This window comes from Lemur catta, chromosome 11, assembly GCF_020740605.2.
Source record: "Lemur catta isolate mLemCat1 chromosome 11, mLemCat1.pri, whole genome shotgun sequence".
NCBI lineage: Eukaryota > Metazoa > Chordata > Mammalia > Primates > Lemuridae > Lemur > Lemur catta.
In genome coordinates, this window is record NC_059138.1 from 20,439,968 (window position 1) to 20,458,580 (window position 18,613).

An 18,613-nucleotide genomic window follows, 5' to 3' on the forward strand; every position below is an offset into this window, starting at 1 on the left:
TAAGTTTAGTCTTGGCACTGCCTCTTCTTGTGCAATGAATTTCTTTCTAACTGGATTTCACTTTCTTTTTTATTCACATCAACTTCCCTGGAGTTCATCAAGCCAGGTCTACTAAATGAATTGCTTTATCCCTCAGAATTGCTAGAAAAAAGTAATATATTCATGTAAATAACATATGACAGTGACTATATAGCTTAAAATTTATTTTTAATTACACCAGATTTTGAAGGTTCAGTATAAAATAAAAAAGGAGAATATCTCAATTTTTATATTATAGATTACATGTTAAAATGATAAATATTTTGGATTTATTGAGTTAAATACAATATATTATTAAAATCAGTTTCATCTATTTCTTTTTACTTTTTTAAATGTGGTAACTGGAAAATTCTACTTCACTTTCTGATTAATTCAGAAATCCTACTACATTTCTAATTAGTTCACTTTCTCACACTCCACAAAAAACTATATCACATTTTACCACTACTCTGTGCTTGCTCCAGCAACACATACACTAAAACTGGAATGATACAGAGATTAGCATGGCCCCTGCACAAGGGTGACACACAACTTCGTCAAGCAGTCCATATTTTAAATAAATAAATAAATGATTTTCACCACTTTTCTCAAACCTCTGAACCCTTTTCTTCTTCCCCATCTTGGCCTATGACTTTGCCTCAGAAAACAGAAGGTTTGCTATATAAAGTTGCCTTCAGGTTATTTACAAAGTTATACCTTCTTGAAACAAAACTTGTAAATAGCATTCCTTTAACTAGGTTCAAAAAACCAAAGTGACCCACAGCTTAATGAGCACAGACAGTTTTATAGTAGTATGGTGCCACAAAGAAGCCTAGACAGAAAATTGAAACCAGGCTCTAGTTTCAGCAAAATTGCTATTTCTTAGAAAAATATTTATAATGTACCAATGAAGTACAAAATAATTCAATGTAAAGTATCTAGGTTTTATTTTTTTATCATAGTTTTTAGAAAAAGCAATATTAGCTTCTCTGAAATTAACATGTTATATACTAAGAAGTTACCTAGTTTATTTCAAATTCTATTTTAGTATCAAATAAGATAATAGATTTTATTGGAAAGGTATAAAGAGCTACACAAAGGTAAAATTATGTTATTATTGGATAATAATGTAATTTTGCCAACACTTTTCTTCTTCCTGCATTAATGGTGCTTTGTACCCAAGGAGTTCTCATTAACCATCTTCGTCCTCCACACAATCCTTCTAAGTATAGCTACCATTATGTTTGGGACCTTTATGATACCTTTCAAAGCTATTTCTTGACTCTCGCCTCTTCGCTTCCACTCTAAATACAGTTCTAACTATCTATAAGACATCTTCATTTAAATGTTATACTCACATTTCAAACACAAGGTAAAAAACTGAACTTGAGTTCTTATTCTGTAATACCTTAACCGAGCGCTCATATTATGACTTAGTGAAATAAGCATTTGGTTAAAGAACAATAGAACAAGAATTCAAGTTTGGCTTTTTACCTTGTGTTTGATTTGTCTAAATCATAATACTTAAAACAGAAAAGATACAACTGTAAATTAAGTTTTTTCTTGTTTCTGTAATTCTTTTTACTCCTTTGAAAATTCATGAAACTTGAAAACCTAAATAAGTATACTTTGAAACATGTATGTTCTAATTTCAGCTCAGTAATATTTCTTTATCATAACCTTATAGCTCTGGAAGTATTTTTTACAGAGAAACTGAGATGCTGTCTTGGCAAAATGCAGTTTTTGATTTTTGCACTTACAGCTCTCAGAGTCTTGGACAAGCACTAAGTAGAGTGCTTAATGGCATTTAACAAACATTAACTGAATTTCATTTTATTTGGCCTTGTCATTAGTAAACTATAATTGTTTACCACAGTGCTATTGTAAGAACTAATTCATATTTATAAGTACTCTAAAAAGAGTATTCTTTGATATTCTGCTACATCTTCGCAAGGTCCTGACCTTCCTAGGGTTCCCTTCCTTTTCTTTTCAAGATTAGGACAGAAGCTTCAGCAGCCTGCGAGTTTCAAAATACCTATCGCCTTTACCTCCTTTTTAAGCCAACAGCTCCCTTGCTGAGGCTCCCAATCTTTAAGTAGAAATACAGATTTATCATAATCTCTATTACATATTTAAGGTACAATTCTGGAGAAGAAGAGTATACCAAACAGTAAAATCTACAAAGTGGGTTTTAAGCCAAAGGAGTTTGAACTGGTTTAACTTGATGCTCTTGAATAAAACCTGTGTTACTTTAGAACTGCCAAGTTATCATCATGTTGATATATACTACACACTGTTCCTATTGTTATTGTCTAGCCAGAGAGCCTGAAAATCCTTGGGCTCTTTCCAAAGGCTTAATTATCAGTGCCATCTGACAAAATCTACCTAAGAATGTTACATACAAGAACGTTAAAAATACTAGAGTCTCCGTGTATTTGACTGCATCTAGGGTTATGTTCATTCAAAGCTCAGAGGTAACTGGGTTGCTAAAGGGAGATAAATACATTATAAATCAATGGTCCATGTCTGGGTTCAGCTTGATAATCACAAATATTTATTAAGAACCTATTATGTGCTACCATTAAATTGTGCAAGATTCACTAAAAGTAAGCCAAGTAATGAATAAAAAGCAGATCAGCTAGATAAACAGAAGCAATTAAAAGACACTACACCAACGGGTGGAGAAAAATGTTCTCACTCAATGATTCTCACTCAAAAAGATACTAAAGACCATAAAATTTATAAGCCGCTATGCTAACTCAGAAGGCAGTGTGACAGAAAAAAATTTAAGATTGGCTGTGCAGATTAGTGGGTGTATTCAAAATAGAAATAATCACTTTTAGATATCATTATCAAACTATGTGAGTTATCATTATCAAGCAGTATGAGGAAAAGCACATGAAAAAATTATGAGCTAATAAGTTCACTGAAGAATCACTGAGGTGCAAGGACAGAGAATAAGGCTGGGAGCCAAAAACTTCAGCTTAACTTCTTTTTTTTTTTTTTTTTTTTTGAGACAGAGTCTCGCTTTATTGCCCAGGCTAGAATGAGTGCCGTGGTGTCAGCCTAGCTCACAGCAACCTCAGACTCCTCGGCTTAAGCGATCCTACTGCCTCAGCCTCCCGAGTAGCTGGGACTACAGGCATGCGCCACTATGCCCGGCTAATTTTTTCTATATAGATTTTTAGTTGGCCAGATAATTTCTTTCTATTTTTAGTAGAGACGGGGTCTCACTCTTGCTCAGGCTGGTCTCGAAGTCCTGACCTCGAGCGATCCACCTGCCTCCGCCTCCCAGAGTGCTAGGATTACAGGCGTGAGCCACGACGCCCGGACTAGCTTAACTTCTGATGAGCAAGTTCTAACATTCCATCATGTTGTGGCAAGGTCTTAGTCAACAAAGCAGAGAGAAAAGAAGAAAAGGTCTCAAATGTCAAATGTATTTCTTTATTCAAAGCAAACCAACTGAACTGTTAAAATCAGAATACATTTATTAATCAATGAGAACTAATAAATGCTGACCCCTCTTCAAAAGAAATGTCATTTTACTAAAAAGATATCAACTTCCTACATGATACTCATCACCATCCCTTTCTGACAACTAGTTATCCCAAAGGTTTACAGTTAATTACGAAAGTAAATTCCTATAAAATTACCCAAATTAGTCATAACTGTCTAGGTTTAGAATCTTTGAGAAATGACATGAAAATAGTTTGACTAATTGGCAGAAATATAACATAGATTTACTTTGATTCTACCAAGCTAAAAAGGAGAGGAGATGTGTTTCAAATTTTTTAAATGCACATATGTAAGAAAATAATAAACTTGGCAGCATTTATCTTAATTACTATGAAGAAACTGGAAGAAAATTCCTATTTAAGCTAAAGAGACAACAATCCCTGCTCTGAAATGCTTTGAGAATTTAGAGAATAAAAATTCGCCCTAAAACAATGCCAATTTGCACTAATCACTCCTCTTCATACAAGTCTCACAAAAGAGACCGATTTAATCATTCTTTCATTAAAATCCTTACTATCTGCTACATTCTAACAATACAGTGAACAAGAAAGACATGGTCTCAGTTCTTCTGGAGTTTACAGTTTAAGGGATAAGGCACTCAATCGAAATATCACACACAGACATCCCAATCAAAGTAAATCTCACTGATTCCATCCAAAAGGAGAAGGATGCTGCTTGGGGATCTCATGGGAAGAGATGAAACAACAGGTTTGGACTATAAAATAAACTACATATATTAAAACACACAACTACATATTGATATATTTTACTTTAAAAGAAAATATCAGTTCATGACCAGCCTGGGCAACATAGTAAGACCTCATCTCTATAAAAAATTGTAAAAAATAGCTGGGCATAGTGGCAGTCACCTATAGTCCTAGCTACTGAGGAGGTTGAGGCTTTGAGATTGCAGTGAACTATGATTGTGCCACTGCACTCCAGCCTGGGCAACAGAGCAAGACCCTGTCTCTAAAAATTAAATAAACAAACAAACAAACTTTAAAACAGCATTAGGGAATATAAAGGCATCTCTGTTTTGGGTGTAATCTAGATATCCTAGACTTACATATGGACAGATAGACTATGAACTGCCAATTCAGATTACTCATTCAAAAATTAAACCTCTCAAAAGTGGAAATATACAGGGTATCATAAGCCCCATTCTACAAGAAAGAAAAAGATTGTTAATTTTACAGCTAAGAGAAGTATAAATGTCAAGAGGGGATAATTCACTAACACATGCAAATTTATCCAGTCCCATAATCATCCAAAAAATATATTAGGAGAAATTTGTCTTTCTATCAGCTAACATGATACTTAATGATAAAAGACTGAATATTTTTCCTCTAAAATCGACAACAAGGCAAGGATGTCTACTCTTGCTGCTTCTATTCAACATTGTACTGGAGGTTCTAGACAGTGCAATATGAAAAGAAAAAGAAATTAAAGGCATACACATAGGACAAGAAGTAAAACGGCCATTTGTAGAGGACATGATCCTAATATGAAGAAAACTCTAAAGAATCTCTAAAAAACTACTAGAGTAATAAGTTTAACAAAGTTGCAGAATACAAAATCAACATATGATATCAATTATAATCAACCAACTCTACTCCTAGGTAAACACCAAAAAAAAACTGAAAGCAGGAACTCGAACAGATAATTTGCACACCAATGTTCATAGCAGCATTATTCACAATAGCCAGAAGATAGAAACAACCCAAATGTCAATCAATAGATGAGTGGATAAACAATATAATAATAATATTATTCAGCCTTAATAAGGAACGAAATTCTGTAAGGGAAGAATTTTAAAAAAGCAAATAGATTAAAAACAAAAGAAAATTTAAAAAAAAGAAAAAATACAAAAAGAAATTCTGATACATGCTACAACATGAACGGACTTTGAAAACTTTAAGTAAAATAAGCCAGATACAAAAGAACAAATATTGTATGGTTTCACTCACATGAAATTCCCAGAATAGGCAAATTCATAGAAATAGAAAATAGAATAGAGGTTTCCAAGGCCTGGAGGTAGGGGGGAAAACAATACCTCCTTTTCCTATTGTTTAATAGATACAGTTTTTGTTGGGGACAATGAACAAGTTTTGTGTATAGATAGTAGTGATGGTTATATAACATTGTGAAGGTACTTAATGCCAATGAATTGTACACTTTAAAATGGTTAAAATCATAAATGTCACATAAACTTAACCACAATAAAAAAAATCAATTGTATTTCTATATACTTACAATAAACAATCTGAAGGTAAAATTAAGAAAACAATTCCATTCACAATAGTATCAGAAAAAATAAAATATTTAGAAATAAATTTAATAAAAGAAATGCTAGGCCTGTACACACTGTAAAGTATTATTATTAATACAAAACATTGCTAAAGAGCAATTAGAAAAGAGAGATATTCCATGTTCATGTATTGGAAGTCTCAATATCATTAAGATGGGAATTCAGCCAAATTGACCTATAGATTCAATGCAATACCTATCAAAATCCTGATGAGCTTTTTTGTAGAAGTTGACAAGCATATCCTAAAATTTATATGGAAATTTAAAGGACCTGGAATATCCAAAATAATTTTGAAAAAAGAACAAAATACTGCCCAGGATTTATACTACCTAATTCCCATAATCAGCCCTCTGTCTTTGAGGGTTCCACATCCATGGATTCAATCAACCTCAGATCAAAACAAATTCTGTAGGAGACACAAACATTGAATCCATGGTAATATATAATTCTACTTTCTTATGCCTCATATTCATACTGTTTCTGGATTCTCCCTTTTGTTTTACTGTCTCTTTGTCAATCTCTTTAACAATTCCATACTTTTTTAACTGCTAGAACTTTATAACAACTCTGATATTTTGGTTGAGTAAATTCCTTCTAGTATATTCTTTATATTAAACTGCTTTATTGAGATAAAAATTTACATAGTATAAAATTCACCCGTTATAGGCCAGGCAAGGTGGCTCACGCCTGTAATCCTAGCACTCTGGGAGGCCAAGGCAAGAAGATCAGCTGAGGTCTGGAGTTTGAGACCAGCCTGAGCAAGAGTGGGACCCCATCTTTACAATAAATGAAATTTCTATGTTGAAACCTAATCCCCAATGTCTTGGTATTTGGAAGTGAAGACTTTGGGAGGGAGGTGATTAGGTCATGAGGGTAGAACCCTGATGAATCCTTATAAAAGAGGGCCCCAGCTCTGTTGTCATAGCTACTCAGAAGCCTGAGGCAGGAGGATTGTTTGAGCCCAGGAGTTCAAGGTTGCATGAGCTAAGATTGTGCCACTGCAGTCCAGACAGAGTAAGACCCTTTTTTTAAAAAAAAAGGAAAAAAAAAGATAACATTTGTTAAATTGGACAGGGAGTACAATTTTCTCAGAACTCTTCCATATGTTTGAAATAAAATTTTTTAAACAGGCTTTTGGTCAAATGAATGCATATCCATGTACCAGACAGCAAGAGAAAAATATTTATCTCTTTGGAACCTACACTTGTAAAACTATTCTACTAATATCTCTGGTATCTAGCTCCCTTGGTATGATAGCAACCTTCAAGTATTTACCCACATAAATATACTGTATGTGTCAGATCTCCTTTTTCCTAATAAGATACTTCTCACAAAATGCTGCTCAAGACACTAAAACATCTGGCTATGTAGCTACCAGTGATATCTCTATCCACCAACACAATCCAATGTGCCATCCCCTGCCCACATAAGTATAGTTTTAAAATCTTTTAACTTACAACTAAATAATTCCCCTAAGTCATTCTTAAGTTCCATCACAGCTTATTATGCAAACCTATACCATGAATGACCCAAAAGGTAAAAAAGCCAAAATTATATCTCTTAACATAATCTTAGCCAGGAGTAGTGGTGTGTGCCTATTGTCCCAGCTACTCGGAAGGCTGAGGCAGGACAGCTTGAGTCCAGGAGTTTGAGTCCAGCCTGAGCAAAACAGCAAGACTCTTGTCTCTAAAAAAACAAAACAAAAGAAGGAAACACATTATTTCTACAACCTCACTCCCACACACCCACAGAGGACTAGTATGAGTTCCTCCCCATAAGTGTAATGTTTCTGGATCTTTCAATCCTGGACAGATTTACGTGACTCAGATAGCACCAAAGGAGTGTGATAATTAGTGCCAAGGGGAACTGAGCATGGAACTCTGCTTAACCAGCAATCTAGGATATGAGCTCCTGACAGAAACAAGGGAAGAATGACTTCCCAACCAAGCATGATGAGTACATCAAACTGAAAATGATGCCCAGGAACAAGCAGTTCCAGAAACAAGAATTCAAATAACATTGGCTTTGTAGCATTCACTGTTCTGCAAACTCAATGGCAGCCCATCTGTTTTGCTTCATTTTCTGGCTCAGTTAAAAGTACCTTAGAGAGAATACTCACCCCTTCTCAAAATAACTATGGAAAACACTACTCAAGTTCTATGAAAATCTCAGTTTTAAGCATTACCTGTTGGCTGTCAGTTGGTGTGTCTGTGTGTATATATCTCCCTCTGTGGGAGTCTATGTTTTTGAGTGTGGGAGGGCCTCACGGTGTGCGGTCTCTGTGGGGTATCTCTGTGGATGCACGTAGGGGACTCTGTGGAAAAGCCTGGGGTTCTCTGTGTGTGTGTGTGGAGGGGGGGGTCTCTGTGTGGGAAGGGACAAAGTAGAGGATTCTTGGGGGGTTCTGTTCTATGTATCTATATGGGGGATAATTTTTAGTGTCATATTTGAGTTAATAAACAGTCTTCAATCGAAAGTTCCTTCTACATGCATAGCTAAAAGTTAAGAAAGAAAAACAGTTAAGAAGGACAAGATAAAGAGAAAGAATCAGAGAACAAACTATAAAAAGGTAAAATATTGCATTTTATTTGGGGACAAATAGAGCTATCTCTATTACAAATTGTCTCTATTTTACATTACAAACAAAAATTCCAGATGGACTGAAGACCAAAATATAATAAACACTAACCACAAAAACAGCTGAAGATTCTAGCTCTTAAGGAAAAAAAAAAAAAAACAGTTGAAGAAAATATAGGAGAATTTGTTTAAATACTTAGGGTAGGAGAAGCCATTTTAAGACAAAAAATGTTTAAGTCAAAAAGGAAATACTGGTAAATCTTAAGTACATAAAAACCTTGAAAACTTTGTAAACAAAGTTACAAGAAACAAGAAATGAAGTAGGAAAAATAACTGCAACATATACACAAAGAAGTAATATCTAGAATATATAAAGAATTCCTCCAAACATGAAAAAAACAATCCAATAGGAGAGTAGAGATTTTTATCTGTTTTGTTCATTGCTGTATCCCCAGCACTTGGCACATAGTAATCACTCAATAAATAATTTGTTGATTAATACTATTATAAGAAAAATATAAATTGTGAATATACACATAAAAATACTCAGTTGCATTATAAGCAGGAGAATACAAATAAAAAGACCAATAAAATATTTTCCCCAAAGATGTAAAAATATCCAATATTGGTGAAGGTGTGGAGAAAGGATTGTCTTGTATACAGTTAGCTAATATGTAAAACAGTGCTACCTTTTTCAAGACAACATGACATTATGCATTATATGTCTAAAATATGTATATCTTTTAACCCAAAAATTCTAATTTTATATATCTATTCTAGAGAAATGCTTCTACAGGTACACAAAAAGAATGCATATAGTTACTATAGCACTGTTTAAAAAAAAAGAAGAAAAAGTTAACTTAAAAAAGTAAAATGTGCATCAACAGAATGGTATAATAATAATATAAACTTTGGAAATTAATTCAATGGTTAAAAAGAATGAGATAGATCTATATATATTGATGCAGAAAGAGCTCCAAGACATATTAAGCAAAAAATGAACCTACACTGTAAATAGAGTATGCTTTCATTTATATACAAGTTATTATAAAAGTATAAATTTCTCTATGTACTAATATGAGTGTAAATTCATAGAAAAAGGTCTAGAACGATAAACGGATTGATAGTAGACGTCACCTCTGCTAAGGGGAATGAGACTGTCTGAGGGCCAAGGAAGAACTTCTGCTTTATTAGACTGAATTATTTTACAAGATCACATTCAAGTATTACTGGTATAATTAAAAACATTTATTTAAAGAAAAGAAAAAATAATGAAAGTATCATTTAACTGATATGAAGAAAATAAGAACAACATATTTTGGGAATTATACAAACAATTCAGTTTTGGACATGAAAGTTTTGAAGTCCTACTGAAAGTAGGCAGTTATATAAGATTGGCATTCAGAAAAGGGGTCTTCGCTAAAGAAATAATTTTGGGAGTTGTTGACATGTAGATGATACTTACAGGTATAGGAATAGTATGGATGACTCTGAGAGAAAACACAATGAGAGAGGGCCCAAGACCAAGGAGAAAGAGCCAACAAAGAAGACTGAGAAGGAGCAGCCAGAGAAATAAGATAGAAACTAATAAGGAGAGATGTCATAGAAGCCAAGGGAGGAGACTGTTTCATAAGGAGTTGGTGTCAAATGCTATTAACAGATCTAGTAAGATGAGGACTGAAAAAACAGACAACTGTGTTTCCCAATCATTAACAACTTTGGCAAAGTGGTTTTGTTTTGGTCAAACAGAGTATTACAGTAGGAATGGGTGAAGGAGTTCGTGAGGGAAAAAGAGTGTACATATGCACAGAAAACTCCTTTAGGAAACTTGTCTGTGAAAGAGAGTAGAAAGGCAGTAGCAGAAAACATGCAGGTCGAAGGATAGGGTTTTCAAAATGGAAGATGGCAGAGCATGTTTGAACACTGAAGGAAAGGATCTATTAATGGTAAAAACAGAAAATAACCAAAGGAAGAAGTTCTTTAAGAAAACAGGAGAGAATATGATTATAATACCTGTGAAAGGACTGGTCTTTGATTAAATGAAGGACATTTCTTCTATGGTAACAGGAGGGAAAAAGAAAAAGATGAGTCCCAGATGCAGATAGGTTTGTAGATTTGGGAGGTACAAAGATGAAGGAATTCCCATTTGATGGCTTCTGTTTTTATTATATAATGAAGCATAAGGCCTATCACTGGTTAAAAGAGAACACATGAGAGATTAGAAATAGAGATATATGGAACAGTCATTTGCAGTGAGCAGGAAAGTGAACCAGAGAAATCTGTAACATTGCCAGGTAATGCCGATTATGCATATGGGATTGATGATTATGAATTTATAGTGACATTGATCTGCCTGATTTGCTGATTTTCTCTAGCAACTCTCAGCTCCATGGATGCAGGCAACTAAGAGGATAGATAGTTTAACCAGTGCATCACTGGATCTACAAGCAGTAGAAGTCAACTCTGGTTGAATTAAACACAAAAAGAATTTACAGGCCAGGCTTGGTGGCTCACATCTGTAATCTCAACATTCTGGGAGGCCAAGGCAGGAGGATCACTTGAGCCCAGGAGTTTGAGGTTGCAATGAATTGTGATGAGGCCACTGCACTCCAGTCTGGGTGACAGCAAGACTCTGTCTCAAAAAAAAAAAAAAAAGAAAGAAAAGAAAGGAGAAAGGAAGGAAGGAAGGAAGGAAGGGAGGAAGGGAGGGAGGAAGGAAAGGGAGGGAGGGAATTTACAGAAAGGCTATGAGATAGCTTTCACAGTGAAGAACTTGCTTCAGAACTACACAGCTAAAAACACCACCCAAAATTACAGAATTGGCTTGGCAAAGGTGTGATCGCTAATGGCAAGCAGGAGATGCTGCAGCTTGGTTTGCATCATTATAGTTCTGGATACCAAGTGCCAATACTAACAACATTGCCACTGTCACCCCATAATTAGATCTTCCTGCTAGAAGCTGACACTACATGGGAATTTGCTCATAATGTAGAGAACACAGTGGAAGAGTTTGGGAAGACTGAATCAGCTGAAAGGATAAAGAGAGTGGTAAGGCCGGGCGCGGTGGCTCACGCCTGTAATCCTAGCACCCTGGGAGGCCGAGGCGGGCGGATCGTTGGAGCTCAGGAGTTCGAGACCAGCCTGAGCAAGAGCGAGACCCCGTCTCTACTAAAAATAGAAAGAGATATATGGACAGCTAAAAATATATATATATAAAAAATTAGCCGGGCATGGTGGCGCATGCCTGTAGTCCCAGCTACCCAGGAGGCTGAGGCAGTAGGATTGCTCGAGCCCAGGAGTTTGAGGTTGCTGTGAGCTAGGCTGATGCCACGGCACTCATTCTAGCCTGGGCAACAGAGTGAGACTCTGTCTCAAAAAAAAAAAAAAAAGAGAGTGGTAAAGGCATAAGTATTAGGAACATAATGGATGACAAGACGTCCCGTAGTGACTGAAATGAACAAGGATGTGAGGCATGGTGATTTAGGCCTTCTCTTGGAAGAGAGTAGATCCTGAGATCCAAAGTGGTCTTAGTAGCAGCTTAAGCAGACTTCACATGGGAGTTTGGTCAGAGTAGTAGGGGGGTGGCAGTGTGGCAAAGTCTCCCACTATTGCTATGAGCAGCTTCCCTGGCAAAGCCTTGGGCAAGTTAATTAGAGTAACCTATCTAAAGGTAATTAGAGTACCTTTGAACCTATATTTTCTTATGTGTAAAATAAAGATAAAACTACTCATCTGATAAAGTTGTCATGAGAACGAAATGAGATAGAGAGATCTGTGACACACAGTTAAGCATTCAGTGAATGGTAGCCATTTTAAGTGTCACCAAAGCCAAAAGAAGAGTTTCCAAGAAAAGGCCGCCAATATTATCAAATCTTTTAGAGTGATCAAAAGGGTTCACACTGGAGCACTGCAGGAGGTAAGTTTGTAGGGAAGATGAAGCCCGTTTTAGTCTCAGGTTTGCAATACTCAGAAAGGCTTTAAGGAAAAGTCTTATAGTCAGAGTAACTCAACTAGCAGGTCTAGTATCATTACCTAATATAGGTTCTGAGCTAAGAACTAGATGTCCCAAACTGATAAATTTCTACTGATAAACCCTTGAAAAAAAAGAATAGAAAATCACCAGCTACTAATGCTAGTGTCCTAGAGGGAAAATGGCTAATTGAATTGTTGCAAAATACACCCAGGGCCGGGAGGAAAAGGGAGACTAAAAATCATGCACATAGTATGTCTTAAACTATTTAATTTGATCAGAATAATTTTAGACTTAGGAACTGTTACAGAAGAAACTTCAGTACGCTGCTGCTTTCTCCTCTGCTCTGCTCTCACCAAATCTTGAGTCACGGGTCATTCAGACTATAAAAAGCTCTTACACATTCCATAGAAATCTGATCAAGCTAACTAAACTTCTTGAGTGTATGGAATTTAAGCTCCTCTGATTGTGCCTACCACCTGAACATGATCATGGCAGGGCGGTGGATCAGCGCAACTGCCAAGATTGTTCTCCTCCCATCCACCTCAGTTGCACCTCTCTGAATTATTTAAACAAGAACTACCATGAAAGAAACTGTATATTCTTTATAAACTCAACTTGACTAAGGGTCTGAATAAACTACAATAAACTCTTTTTTCTTTCATTGGAGTAGAAAGGACCATTTTCAAGGAAATGGCATAATAAAAAAACTCACTCTCCCTTTTTCATGTATTATCCATTTCTTCAATTAACTGTACACTAAGAACCGAAATAGTCTTCCTCAAGACATCAAACACACAACTGCAACTTCAGCCCTGAGCAATCTCCTAAAACAGCTCTTTATGTTCAATCTTCCCCAGGTTTGAGAACAGAATTCACAAGTTATACAAATACAAACTAAGGGCTGCTTTCTCAGAAAATTCATATTCACAAACACATATGGTAAGACTTTCAACCACTCAATAAATAACAAGAAACTGCCTATTAGTGTAATTTTTTAAAAATCCACAAAAAATATAGATTAAGATTTAAAGTGTTCAATCTTGAGTTTCAAACAGAAATGTTTGAATTGAAAAGCAAGAGAGTTTGGGCTTTAGCATAAAACACATTAGGGTTCTGTTAGCTCCACCACATTACTGTGTAACAGTGAGACAAATTCCTTAATCTCGCCAACCCTCAGTTTCCTCAATAAAACACGGATAACATTATTAATCTCTGAGGGCTCTTAAAAGGGGTAAATAAAATGTACATATGAAGTTCTAAGTACAATGCCTGGTACACAGCAGGAATATATAACAATACGCTTTTTCTTCTGCTTTTCAAGAGGTTTAAACAGAGATTGATTCATAGAGAAGGTAGGACTTAAAGAAAGGAAAAAAATGTTAGCTGAACAGGAAGGAGGAATATATTTTTCAGGTACTCTAGATTTACTTATAACTTTAAGGATAAATTTTTAAGATTATTAGTAAATTATTAGGTCATTAAATATGAAATGTCCGATTTTGAATCAAAAACGTAGTTTATTATATCTCAAACAAACAGCAACACAATTAATCAAAGTATGTGCCTAAACTATCAACACAGTTTTGCCATCTTAACAGTAGCTTATTTATGCCAGCAGCGAAGAAGCCTGGAGAGTGAATGGCAATGAAATCATGAAAGGTCTTTTCCACAGCTTGTTGAGAATTTAATATTTTTCCTTGCAAGAAGTGGTCCAAAGCCTGGAAGAAGTGGGAGTCAGTTGGTGCAAGGTTTGCTGAATAAGGTGGATGACAGAATTTCCAACTCCACCTTCTGTAGTTTTAGCACATTGCTTGTACAACATGTGGTCGAGTGTTGTCTTGCAAGAGAATTTGCCTGTCTCTATTGACTAATCTCAGCTGCTTAATTGCAGCACCCAAATCATTTCATCCAATTGGTTGCAGCAGACATCCTCTATAATCAACTGACCAGGTTTCATGAAGCTGTAGTGGATAATACCAGTCCTGAACCACCAAACAGATACCATTAGCTTTTGTTGATGAATATTCAGTTTGGACTGTGTTTCAGCACTTCATCTTTACCCAACCATTGTCCCGAACACTTGGCGATTGTCAAAAAGAATCCATTTTTTCATCACCCATAACAATACGGTGTAGAAATGGTTTGCTTTTATGTCATGACAGCAAAGAAAGGCAAGCTTAGAGACAATTTCTCTTCTGATGGTAGTTTAATTCACATAGAACCCATCTACCCAGCTTCCTTAGCTTGCCCATTTGTTCCAAATGGTCCAATATTTTTGGAATAGTAACATCAAACCTTGCTGCTAATTCACGTGTAGGTGAGATGGATTCGCTTCCACTATAGCTTTCAGCTCATCGTTATCCACCTTGGTCTTAGGTTGCCCACGTGGCTCATTTTCAAGATTAAAATCACCAGAACAGAACTTCTCAAACCATCGATGTACTGTGCATTCATTATTAGCCACATCCTTCCCAAAACGCTTTGTTGAAATTTCGAGATATCTGTGCTGCATTGGTTGTACTATGGAACTCATATTCAAAAATAACACGAATTTTTGACTTAACCATGGTTTTACAAAAATTGCTCTAAAAAAAATTTGAAAGATAATCACAAGCCAAAACATGCGTTTCCAGGACTGAAGATGTACTTCACAATAAAAATAAAACAAGTGTCAAAGTGAAATGTCAGAGATATCAACCGGCAAACTTAAGGAAATCAGACATTTCATACTTAATAACCTAATACTAATGTGAACCATCACTGATCTTGAAATGCTTTTCTGTATAAGATGCTCTTCTTCTTCTAATTTTACAGTTTTTTTGAGGTTCTACATTTGTATAATCTTGTCCTGTCCTCTTCTTAAAGCCCTGACTCAGACTCTCCTTATTTTAGTCTTGGGATGACCTAAGCCTTAGCCAAACAGACACACTTTAGAGTTCACTCTAAAAGACTTCTGGCAGAAGGCCAGAATCCAGCATTTAAGAAGTTAGAATCAGTGGGTTTAAGTCCTACCTCTGCCACTCTCTTAGATGTATAACCTTGGGCAAGATACTTAACCTCTCTGGACCTCATTTCTTCATTTGTAAAACAGAGATAATGCCGCCTACAGAAACACCTATGACAACTCCTGGCACATAAAAGGCCAATTAATGGTAACTATTATTAAAGTCCAACCGCCAATTGCCTTACTGAACACTTTCAAGGCTGTACTTTTCTAACTGGCAAAAGGAGTCATACTGCTCCCACATTCCCACCATGCCTATATCCAAAACATTCCATTTCAGTAATCTATAATTAACCAAATCAAAAGCTTAAAACAATTCTGGGCAAGAAAGTGCTAACATGGCTCAACTCATCCTCTCTTGACAGCAACAAAGCCAGCGCAAGGTGGATACGTTTGCCAAAACCAATAAAGAGTCTGAACACGGCCATTACTGATACTGACATAAGCACAAAACTAGTTGAGGTTCTTAGGCTTGCAGTCTTACTGTCAGGAAGTTTTAACTTTTCTAAAATAAATCCTCTCTTGCCTTGTTTTCCCTACTGTACTCCAACACCCCATCACCTATTTTCAAGAACACAGGAAAGAAATAAATCCTCTCAACTACTGCTACTGCATTCACTGTGGAACTTATCTTCCCATTTCACAAATTACTTGTTAGAGAGATTTTTGGTTTACTGGGTTCAGTTAATGTTAGTTTATGAAGAAGGACATTATATATAAACATATCATAGCCACAATGACAAGATCTAGCCCCAGAGCACCACAAGTTACAGGATGGAGGTAGGTGCCAAAGATAAGATGTGACTGAGTAACCTGCACACCATATGTTCATTCTTATTAACTACTGCACTTGAGAATTCTGGCTCTTATAAAAAGTTCATTTCCCTTGTATGGCTGAGCAGAGTAGCAGAACTAGGAAAACTGATGACAGATACACGAATGGAGTAAGGGAAACCATCAATGGAAATGTGACTTAAATAAGTTTGTATATGACAGAAAACAAAAGAGTCACCAATTTCATAGCCAAAGGTAGCTATTTCAATACTAGTATCCCTAGTCCCTCCATATGGTGTAACAAAAACAGAAGTGAGTCAAGGTCAGAATGATGATTTAGACAATCTAAGAATCAACAAAGGTTAACAATTCAAAATGTCACACTGCAGTCCTTTGGTGAGGTGACTTTCAACTTGGGGAAAGGACAATCTTGTGTACTTATTTCATTTAGCCAATCAATATCGAGAAAATTAAAGATTCTGCCCCCAAAAGGAGTTCAACCTAATGTCCTTAGTTTTGTCATCCAGCTGTATCCTTACCCAGAGCTTCATCTACTTTAACTTTTAGCAGAGAAGTTGTTTTTTAGTGCAATTAACATTGTAAGGCAAGCTCAGCCCTGTCTTCTATAGCCTTGAGGCTGCTGAGCAAATCATGGATCATATATTTTCATGCTGAAAAAACAGGAAGAAAGTGGTTCAGTGACAAGGAAAATGGTCAAGAAGCACATCCAGGATTAAGAAAAACAGGCTCTGGTATCCTGGCCTGTGATTTTTTTCAACTTCTTTATATAGAATCTATTGAATTGTGTGTACCTTTTAGAGGAGAACATGGTTATGTGTACTTAAGCCACGATGGGAGAAATAAAAAAATAAATTCTTCATAATAATAATAGTTATTTAATCTTAAGACCCTACTATATGTGCCAATTTCAATGCTAATTCACAAATATTTCTAATCCCCAATCGTAATTAGTATTCTCATTTTATAGAAGAAGAAACTGTGATTTGTAGAATTTGGAAATTACCCATAAATTAGTGGGGGTCCTGAAATTCAAACCCAGGTCCGCCTGACTATAAACCTCATGCTCTAAAAGCAATTTGTTAAACACTTTTACCCTCAAGAGATCTAATCAAATTACAGATTTTAGACAAAAATACTCCTGATCACAAGAAAAAAAACATGATCAATTATAAAGTATCTCAACTAGTCAGAAATATGCTTCATATTTCCAGACTCCTATCTGGGAACTACTATCACTGGTCCTGGTGCTGCCTCTTTCTACTGTAATTCCTCCCAGAGAAGTTTCATACTGCAAATGACAAGGACACTGTCATAAAGCATTGTTATGCAAATTCCCTCAGTCTTGCCTCTGACATCTTTTATCACCTATATTTGGGTAGTTAGAATGAAAGTATTATCTGTTATACCTTAATCATGAGGCCGTTACAACAAAAAGTTACGATGGATCCAAGGTTCCAATTCAGCTGAGTCCTATACAGTAAAACTAATGCGGACTTCACATCCCCTTACTGCTGTTTTGATAAAGCCATTAAAAATCATAACAATTAAAAAAAAACACCATAAATCACTGTGTTCATATTGAGCCTAGGAAATTACAGCCATATCCCTTTTTATACGACCCACATCTCTGTCTTTTCCAATATTTAACCTTTTTTTTTTCCTGTGCTGATTTTGCTTTAAGAGGGAAAGAGAGACACACCATGGATAGCTAATGTATGGTTAATACCCGGGGTGTCATACTTCGAGGCACACTTACTCCTCGGTGTTCTGAGGCCTCCTCAAAACTATGTCTGAAAGAAGCTGACACCTGAGACAAAACGCCCCACAATGACTGCCTTTCCCAAAAGGAGCAGTGTTTCTTCTTAGTGCTTTCATATTATAATAAAGCAACCAATAAAACAATGATTCTCTTCGTACACAGTCTAATAATCATGGTGACCAACTACTGAGCAGGAAGGACCAACCTCTTAAGAAAAAAGAGTGAAGAGAATCTCTCCATTAACGCTTCTACATTCAGAGAAGATAGACTATTGCAGTAACTAGAAATGAAGGGCACGGCATCAGTACTGCTCTGTGGAAGCGGCTGGCCACAGAAAGGGAGAAAGGCGTCAACTGTACAGAAACCAGACAACTCTGAGGATTTCAATGCAAGACAACTACTGCTTACTCGTTCTACAAGTAGAAAAGATCTTTTCATTCTTACTGCTGGGAGAACTGCTGTAAGTGGTAAAGTTTTTCTATGTCACTGGGGTCTTCTCCCCGAATAACACGGGAAATAACATACAGGAGTGTGCTGGCAGAGCGGGACGTAGTATTAGGTGCTTCTCCTCCCCTGCCTATTCCAAGTAGTAGAGGAGAGCGCTACCTCCATGTTATTCATAGCGAAATACGGCCGGGCAACCTGCAGCCTCCGCTCCCCAAC

General features: G+C 36.2%; 1 protein-coding gene and 1 non-coding gene across 3 annotated transcripts in view; one reads left to right on the top strand and one right to left on the bottom strand.

Moving 5' to 3' along the window:
- Nucleotides 1-18,613, bottom strand: part of AHCYL2 (adenosylhomocysteinase like 2) — a 163,650-nt gene that overhangs the window by 144,438 nt on the left and 599 nt on the right. The gene's annotated exons all lie outside the window — the stretch shown is intronic.
- Nucleotides 491-594, top strand: LOC123647830. The gene has a single exon (XR_006738368.1). It is a non-coding gene; the product is annotated as a U6 spliceosomal RNA (small nuclear RNA).